Source organism: Vanacampus margaritifer, chromosome 5 (assembly GCF_051991255.1).
Source record: "Vanacampus margaritifer isolate UIUO_Vmar chromosome 5, RoL_Vmar_1.0, whole genome shotgun sequence".
Lineage (NCBI taxonomy): Eukaryota > Metazoa > Chordata > Actinopteri > Syngnathiformes > Syngnathidae > Vanacampus > Vanacampus margaritifer.
In genome coordinates this window covers 27,502,161-27,512,189 of record NC_135436.1, presented here as the reverse complement: position 1 = coordinate 27,512,189, position 10,029 = coordinate 27,502,161, and the positions used below count along the sequence as shown (strand labels likewise).

Here is a 10,029-nt window from a genome sequence, read left to right as displayed (position 1 = left end):
TAGTAATGAGTACTTATATCTACTTAATTCAAATTACATCCAACATTAATTGATTAACAAAAAAAAAGTCAAAGAGGGGTAATTCCTCAATTATTCAATGGAATAATCAATTGGATAATCGATTTTATAAAGATTTGAGAGTGACAGCACTAATCCCAAATAATCTTAAAGAATTTACTTCCCAAAGATTTTTTTGATATCATCAGATGAATACGATATGAACAATTTTAACTCAACATATTCAATCACATTACTTGTTTAGATCCACTTGAAAGAAAATGTCCCCCCAAGTGTTAGGCTAAAATAAATACAGTAAGTCAAACAACTACCAAGGTGACAAGGAAATGCGACGGTTTAACTGGAGGCTGTTTGTTGTCCTCTCCTCACACTTCTTCAGAGGAGGCGAGATAATCTGATGGTGGCGCAACATCAAAAAAGTCTCTGAACAAAAAAAGAAAACAGACAAGGCTTTAGATCAGGCTTCTCGCTTCCGATGCGAGATGAGGTGTCTCTTTCCGCCGGGCTCTTTCTTTAGCCTCAATTGGCCTCAAATGCTGCTCAGGTAAACGAGTCAGGATGAGGACACTACTTACGCTGGTGTGTTTTTTTGTTGCTGTTATTTGTTGGCTCAATGCATACAGTGGATATTAAAAGTTCAATTGTTTGTCTTATAAAACATTTTTTAAATCAAGATAAATCATTTCAAAATTTTTACCATTAATGTTACCAAGAAAAAAATGCTCAAATCTTTTAGAGAGGGGGAGTAGAAGATTTAGATGATGAGGTTGCACAAGTCTACACACCCTCTCATAACTGCATATGTGGCTGTGTTTAGAATTAACCAATCACAATCATGTTCAATGGAGGTCAGCACACACCTGCCACCATTTAAAGTGCCTCTCATTAAGCCCAAATAAAGTAAAATAAAGTTTAGCTGTTCTCTTGCATTTTTTTTTTTGCTTGCCAACAGAAGCATGAGATATACTGGAACTTTTCGCTGCACCTTGACAAGGATATAACACTGAACGACTACTACAAATGCTAAGCTGCCACTTATTTTTCCACACTACATTTACATGTTGACATTTTTTCTATGCACCCTTTCCACAGTTATTTATTCAATCCAAAATTGATCGCAGTTTTTCTCGATCACGTCCCATTTTTTTAGCTATATGATCCCTGTTTTCTTCAGAAAACATGAAATAAATGTGTATGTATGCAAATAAAACACCGAGATGCAATAGTTAAAAGCTTTGAAAAAAAGAAGAAAAAAAAAGAAATGCCCATGAGTACAAGGTCAAGATAAAAGCCAGCACTATTCATCTTAATTCATTCTATGCTAACGTTTCTGTTTGCAGATTTTGATAGTACTGACCTATAGGGAGCCGTCTCAATTGTGACTGCAGAAACACATTGCCACGTAGTTGTGGATGAGTCCAATCATCTTCTTACTACAGTCTTACTACAACTAGTCAGTGGAATTCTGGAGGGTAAGCTCTGGAGAAAAAAGTTGACGTGCTTGGGAAAAAAAAAGTGACAGCAATTGTAAAATCAGCATGCTAATTCTGGTTTTAATCATCGAAATACCCAATGTATTCAGTTTTTTTTCTATTCAGAGGCCAGCCCGGATTTGCTCCCAAAAACGTATAAAAATGCTCTATTTTAAATATTGCCATGGTCTCAAAAACATATTTACAGGTATATGTTTTTTAAAATATTTTATTTATGCCAGAGCATACAGAAGGCTTTGATGCAGCCTCTCACCCGAAGAGGTCGCTTAAAGCAATGGTAGTTATTACAAAAGACGGCCAGCAGGTGGCAGCAGAGTATAAGAGATCAACCAGGGCCATGTTGCAACAAGCTCTTTTTGCCAGTGTTTTTCAACAGCTTTGCACCCTAAAAACAGGTTGGTCAAATTTACAAAGGTGTTTTCAACCAATATCTATTGGTGATTTGGGCCAACCAATACAAATTGGTCATTCTGACCAAGATATTGGTTCATCTGTGTTTTTCCTGATAAAAAAAGAGACTCTATTCTTTCTTTTGGTAGGTTCCATGTTTTGTTTCTAGCAATCGAACACAATATTCTGTAGGCCTTGCGAAATCTGTCAAAATCCAGTAAAATAGCGGGAGCGAAGGATGTTGCTTCAGTGAAAATGGCTGGGAGTGAATTAATAGCAAGGATCCACTGTATATGTACTATGTACGAATAACCTATGGTTTAAAAAAAAATCAACAAAAAAAAAACTGCATTCAAGCTTTGTCAGACCCAAAAAAAAGCAAATCGAACACAACAGTCAATTATGCCCCACAACTGCGGTGCCAGCAACATCTGCGGAGAGAGGCCACCTAAGATACTTGATCAGAGTGATGGATGCTGGCGAGCCCCGCCGCGCACCCTCGACATGCACACCTGCTGCCTGCGCCCCACTTATTGAATCCATGAATCAATTTAATGAGCACAGGGCGGGGGTCAGGCCTTCAATAAACACCCCGGTGAGCTCGCCGCGCTCGCGTTTCCACAGTCGGCGCTTGACTCGTTTGCTGTTCCAGCCAAAGTGTTCAATAGGGGAGCAGAGTTGAGTGCGCTGCGGCTTGAGAAAGAGAAGCAGACACCTCGTATTGGCAATCGATACTGCGGCAGTGAAGTGGTGCCTGCTGCCGTGATACGTCCCATTTAGAGCGGAACACTTTCAGGCCTGACTCAGGCCATTCCAAGATTTCCCACTGGAATTCGCTCCACAACCTGCTCTCTGATCTGCCGCCACCTTGTTCCTGCCTGCCGTCGTCATCCACCTGCTGGTGTTACAATCGCCGTTTTGCTGCAATGGCTTGATGTTCTTGCTGCCGCCCAAATACGTCAATTGTCAGGGTGGGCGTGAGTGGTGAAGGGATGGTGGACCCAAATGTGAGGAAACAAGGCAGTGAGACAGGAAGTGCAATATGAGGGACTTTCATGAAACATAGTGAGAAAGGTGAGCAGACAATCATGACTAGATGGGACGGGACTGGACTGGTCGCTATGACTGGAACGAGCGTGACGTGACAGGACCTGATTTGCCTTGACTTGCTGTGGAATGACTTGACTTGGCTGGAGCTATGGCTTCTTGGCTGTGACAATGACGACTTGGTTAGCTGTGACGAGGACGACTTGGTTAGCTGTGACGAGGACGACTTGGCTAGCTGTGACGAGGACGACTTGGCTAGCTATGACGAGGACGACTTGGTTAGCTATGACGAGGACGACTTGGTTAGCTGTGACGAGGACGACTTGGCGAGCTGTGGCGATAATGAATTGGCTGTGGCGATGACTTGGCTGTTGTGATGACTTGGCGGTGACAATGGCTACTTAGCTGTGACAATGACGACTTGGTTAGCCGTGACAAAGACACACGAACTTCCACACATAAAATTGGCAAAGCACCCACACCAACTTTCTTTCTGACATGTTACACACCAAACCAGTCACTCAATGTTAATCCATTTGTGTTTGTGCATTTTCTCCACTGTCAATTTGAATAACGTCCTGTTTTTGAACAAAGGAATCAAATCAAAGCTTAAATTTTTATCAGATTCATCGAATAATCGACAAAATTGAATTGTGCGAAATGTGTTCTCTTTAACTCATTCACTCACAGTAATTCTTCAATGAAGCAACCCCCTTTGCTCCCGGCTGTTTTACTGGATTTTGACTGATTTTGCAAGGCCCACAGAATATTGTGCGATAAAAACATGGAACCTACCAAAATAAAGATTAGAGTCTCTTCTTTCATCAGGAAAAAAAATGTATATTTCTATCCATTTCCGTTTTGCAGCAATTAGCATTAGAATATATTTCTATAAGTTTCATCATTATTCACAAATCTGTTTAAAACACTGGGGAAAATAACTTTTTTGCAACATGGCCCTCGGTGGTCTTTTAAGCGTCAAAGCCTTCTGTATGCTCTAGCATTAAAAAACATAAAAACATATAAATACGTTTTTGGGACCATGGCAATATTTAAAATAGAACGTTTTTATACATTTTTGGGAGCAAATAAATTAAGCCTGGAATGTATTACTGGCATTTCCATTCATTTCAATGGGAAAAGATGATTTAAGATACAATTGTTTTGTGTTATATCATATAGCCTATCTCAAGGCACAACTGTATGTTATGCGGTGCATCTTGACAATGAGTTGATATTTGTTTGCCGTGGGAGGAGCTAACTTTAGTTGTCTTTGCCAGGTGTGTGATTTTCATCAGATAAGCGACGTTCACTCTACTTTAGTACAGTAGCAAAGTATTTGTACTTCACCGCCTCCCACCCCTTCTTACTTCTATAATGTGATCTTAAACGCACTCCACTCCAATGATTCAACCACAAGCTCCCGTCACCATGAGGTCATCGCACAAAGGACGAACGGTCACCATTTAGACGTCCGTCCTGCAGCATCCTCCAACCCGAGACATTTTTCTTCATCCGCCGGCGACGTGGAGCCTAATGGAGCATGAGAGTGACGGTCCCCATCCGCCCCCCCCTCCCATCCCCGCACTCCATTTGCCGTGTTGCGTCACGAGAGCCGCAGGCGAGAGGCCATGCTGTGCGAGTCGGGCCTGATTCACGGGTAAACATGGCTGGCGGTAATTGGGAGAGCGGCGCAGCGGGGAGTTTCGTACCTTTCACGTCCACGTTCCTTCGTCGTTTGCGAGTGCAAATGGCAAACTAAGTGCTGTTGTCTTCGGTGACAGCTTTTCCTAGAAGTGTTGCCTAACGTGTTGATGTTGGGTGCGACTTGTTGTGGTTGAGGCGTCTTATCAGCCAAACGTTCCTTATCATTCGGCAAATGTGCCGACTGTTTGAACTGAACCACCTAAGAGGAAATTATGGCTGCGTGATGCATTTTTCTCCTCTTTTGTCCCGTGGAGTCCTGATAAAAAAAAAAAAAAAAAGTTTTTTAAACATGCTGCACGGACAAGCAGCAGGAAGTGAGAAAGTATAGGCGACACCATTCATGAGACTTTTTTAAATTTGGGACACAGATAATGCTCGAAGCCTGAAAGCTATCACAGATATTTGTATATATTTGATATTTTTTAGCAAGAGTAAAGACTGGAATTTTGTTGCACTTCGTAAAGGAATAATGCAATAATGCAAAAAATCTCTTTTCGATCTGGTAAAAATCAGATCAGATCATTACAAAAATATTGTTAGTTGAAAATGGTGCTGTCACTATGGAATATTTTTAGAATCGATTGATTTGGTTCATTTTAAATTTGCATTAAAGTGTATTACAAAAGCATTTTTCCCTGATTACTTTTTATTAACCAGTCTTTGGTGTTTGTTTTGTATTCGTATACCGATTAAAATGGGGGGGGGGGGGGGTGATGTTGCACTATGTTACTCGGGTCATTGTTTGGACAATATTAAATAAAAAAAATGGCTCCAAACAATTACTCAATTATTAAAATAGTTTTCTATTAATTTGATAATTGAGTACTCCTTGAGTACTAATTTTGACAGCTCGAGTTGAATACGCTGAATTATTTCTGATATTTCCAGAGTTTGTTGAAGACTAAATTATCGTGATGTTTACTTTCAGATCATTAGGTAAATTGAAGACTCTTAATTTCTTTTAAATGCTTCCACAAAAATGAGTTGTTTACGTAAAACAATGGGATCCATAACTCTTTGACTGCCAAAAACGTTAAATAACGTTTAGTAAAATCCTATGGAGGAGTGCCAAAGACGTTAAAAGACGTTTTTTTCAAAACAGAGGTGAAACTAACCATTTTCTATTGTTGATTACTGAAAAACGGAATAAGGTAGAAACAAACTTTTTTTTCTGATGAAAGATGAGAGTCCAATCTTTCATTTGGTAGTATGTGTGTTTCCATAGTCCAAACACATAATTTTCTGTGGACCTTGAAAGATCAGTCAAAAATGCTTAAATCGGCTGGCACCCATGGCATCCCTTTTCTGAAAACGTCTGGCAGTCAAAGAGTTAAAGATACTTAATTGATTAGATATTCATAATAGACATTTTATGAATCAAGGGTTAGCAGGCGGATTTTTTTTTCGAAATCATCATAGCTATCTATCAATTACAACTTAGGTATTGTAAAATCCATATTGTGCAAAATTTTATAGATAAAAAACGTAAAAACAAAAAATGAAAATATATTCAAAATCTGATGTGCTACAAAGAAAAGTAAATACTTTTTTTTTTTTAATGAGCGTCAAAAATACATTCAGGAAAACATTAAGCCATCTCTGATTAATATTAGCTGTAAAAAAAATGGTCTTTGATGTTTAAATTTAAAAGACAATATTTGAGTCATTCGACAATTTTTTTTTTACAAAAGCATGTTACGTTTGAAAACCCTGTTTTATTACATTAGAGATTTGTTACGTACTTCACAAGTTCATAAAATGCCTCGATGAATGCGAAACAAACAAACAAAAAAGCAGCTTCCGGTGCCCAACATTGCAAATCCATTTCTTAAGGTAATTGTGAATTTACATTTTTCCTGACACATTAGCGGTTCTGATCAATGTTTTTAAGCGTAAACAATATGCTCATTGCTCAACTGTCAGAAACGGTAATATTAGTGCACTTTCAAATATTAATATTAGTTATTCATAAAGAAAATCTGAGTATTTTTAAAAACTATTTCACGTATACGTAAATAGAATAGTTGACTGAACAAGACCTAACCTAAACATATTTGCTGCTTAAATAAAAAAAAACAACCTTTTGAGGCGATGATTTCATGAGATTTGATTTGTCATGATGTTTTGCTACATTATTATCATGATTATTTATTTTTATTTTTTCACTTCCGTATGCTCCCCATCGCTCCGAACTGGTTGCGTGAGTAACTTTTACTCATATAAAAGTTCTTTGGGGTGGAACAAGAGCGAAGATATAAATTGTGTCATTGCACTTTATCATTGGACTGGCTCACAACAAGCTGTTTTACTGCTTTCATGAATTTTATAAGAGCTGTCATTTATTACGCCGGCGGTATATCGGGCGTGAAATGGCGTGCCGCCGCCGCCGCCGCTACCAACTTCCATGGTGGCTCCTTCTTATTAGCTCTGCAAATGAGTGAAGGGAAATATCTCATTTACAACTTTCAGCTCCATTTTTTGGGTGTACTCTCTATTAATGATGCAAAGTGACACAGCGCACTTCCTGCCCCAAGGGGGAACCTACACGGGCCTCATTACAAGCTACTTTTAATTAGTCTTTGTAATTAAAAGACGAATAGCGGATGCCGAGGAAGGCTGCGAGCGGAATTGATATGCCAATAAGCATTTTCGTGTTCCGTGGTCAACGGTCTCAGTTGCGCTGAGGTTGATGTTGAGAATTCAACCTTTGAACTGGTTATTTGGGATTTATTCAAAAGCAAATTACTCTCCTGATGCAAATAAGCTCAAATATATAAATGTTTACAAGCTGTCTTGGATGAAAACTAGTGTATTGTTGGTCTACATTACTCTTAATAGCAAGTTACTAACAGCCACACACTCAAGCAGATAGTTAACAACTACTGATAACAAAGTGCAAACATCAGCCAAAAACGAACATATAAGAGACATTAACACTCATAGTTTCTTACTAAGCACTGATAAGAACGTTTCAGCATGAATTTGAATCAGAACGAATCAAAATGGACACTTACTTCGTCATTGATTACTGCAAGCTGCGAGCTGAATGACGAACGGAGGACCGGAAACTGGACATGGAAATACGGAGCGGCCTTTCAAATTAAAAGTAATGGTTTCAAAATAAGATATACCTAAACGTCGCAAACAAAACAACAAACTGTTGAATCGCAGAAGGAAAGCACACGTGACGCCATCTTGATGAATTGAATTGAATATGGAAGCATGAAAGTTGGCTGTCTGGAACTTGTAACCTATTTGGGCCGACCATATGTTACAAGATGGCATCCAGAAGGCGCCCGCATCATATTCTCTCTCCCCAAAAAACATTTCCTATTGAATGTAACCGACAGCGCTGGAGTGATTCATGGTGTCAGGTTAAATAGACCGTAATCACCCAATCATTTTCGGTTTTAATTAGTTAAATGGACCTTTTGCACTCCTCTCAGATTGAGATAGAGAGGAACCTTTCAAGCCAAATGCCCCTGAGGCCCTACAATCACAAATCCTTACAATCTTTTCATGCCTCGAAAACACTTAATTCTACCCGGAATCAGTAGCTTGTGAAATTTTGCACATTTTTAAAATGGTGAAATACAACTTGACCCCAGTTTTTCACAAATACATGCATTATTGTTAGATTTCATCCATCCATTTTCTACCATTTTCAACTTTAAATTAACTAAAAATTAACACTCTACTCTTGACACCCTTAATTTATCGATAAAGTGTACTAGGGGTGGGAATCGTTGGCTGTATTATTTGGGTCTGCGATTTTCGATTCAAAAGGATTTGAATGACAATCATTTATGTTTCAATCTATAGATGTGTAAAGAATCATCATGCTCTGCTTTGCAAGACAAAATAACAAATGGAGACATTAAAGTGTCTTTTTTTTAACATTTATTAAGTTTTGAATTGTAAGGAAAGTGATTTTCACTGCAAAACTCAAGATTATAAAGACTTTATCTCATTAAGGGGTTTGCTTTTTGTTTTGTTTTTGCGCTTCTTCGTGATGCCACACATCAAACTTAACTCATTCACTGCCATTGACGGCTATAGACGTCAAAAATTAATTTGAACTATATTAGTTTCACATTTTTAACAAGAGTATGAAAACCTGTTAAAAAAAATATTGTGCATTTATAACAGATATACAATTTTGTGATTAATCAATTAATTACAATTTAAAAAATTTAATCAGTCTGACGCCCCTAATTTTTTATAATCTTTTCTTTTTTTTTTTTAATTAGGGGCATCAGGCGATTACAATTTTGAATTGTAATTCATCACACAACTTTACTAGTTAACTCAAGATTAATCACAAATGTTATGTCTGTTCTAAATGTACAATACGTTTTCATACTCTTGTTAACAAAAGTGTAAAAAAAATAAATAAATAAGTGAAACTAATAGTTCAAATTCATTTTTGACGTCTATAGCCGTCAATGGCAGTCAATGAGTTAAGAGTAACTTGTTTATACATGTGAACAACAATTAAGGATAATTGAAGTATTACTTAAACAATACCTTGGAAAATTGTGATTCAATTTGTATTCTAGAATATGTGGAAAAATCTTTAGAAAAAAAAAAATACTTTTCATTAGTCTTCTGCCGCTATGAGCCGTGTGATAAACTCACTTTTTTTTTTTTTACCCCAGCATCTCCCTGCCTCTGTTGTCCCATCACTTTGGCCTCTTTATTAACACATTTGCCAGGTTTAATAAAAATGGAAATTCCCAAACGGGGCCAATCTTTAAGAGGAATGGCAATAAGAGGAAAGCATGGGCTGGAATTGGAGAAGATTTATAGGAGCCTCCGCAGACCGTAAAAAGGATGCGCTTGCTTCCCAAACTTCCAACTAGCCACGCTTTTATTAGCCCTGCCGTGACGCTGACACCTCATGACTGGCTTTGAATTTTAATAACGAGGGATTCTTCTTCCCCCCGTCCCCTTGTGCGTTTCGCTGCCATCTAACTAAGCAGCGTGGTCATATTTCAGAACATTAAATAACATGACACAGAGCCTCCGTGAATGCTTAACCTGTGGCCTCCAAAATGGTCTTGTTGGAATGATTCCCCTTTGGAGCCGTCGTGTTCCGACAGAGATGAGCGTGGAAATTAATTGCATTACAAGAGACGGATGTTAGAGCTGCAGCACGGATGTTAGACACAGAATCCTTATTTGATTACTTTTGCAATGGCGCATGTTATTATGAGTGTCTGTTACATTACATTGTTTTAAAGGGTACACGTGCCTGAACAGGATGAGACTGCCAAAAATTTATTGCGGACATATAAGTGGACAACTACTGTGAATTCCTTTTCTGTATATTAACTCATTCAATCCTCAAAAAATATACTCTTGTTTTTTTTTT

General features: G+C 38.2%; 1 long non-coding RNA gene across 1 annotated transcript; it reads right to left on the bottom strand.

Annotated features, from left to right (window-relative positions):
• Positions 1 to 291: 291 nt before the first annotated feature.
• LOC144051684 (uncharacterized) lies at positions 292 to 7,727 on the bottom strand. The gene is made up of 3 exons (XR_013294016.1): positions 7,670 to 7,727; positions 4,661 to 4,911; positions 292 to 441 (listed from the first exon to the last, which is right to left on the bottom strand). It is a non-coding gene; the product is annotated as an uncharacterized LOC144051684 (long non-coding RNA).
• Between the last annotated feature and the right edge of the window lie 2,302 nt (positions 7,728 to 10,029).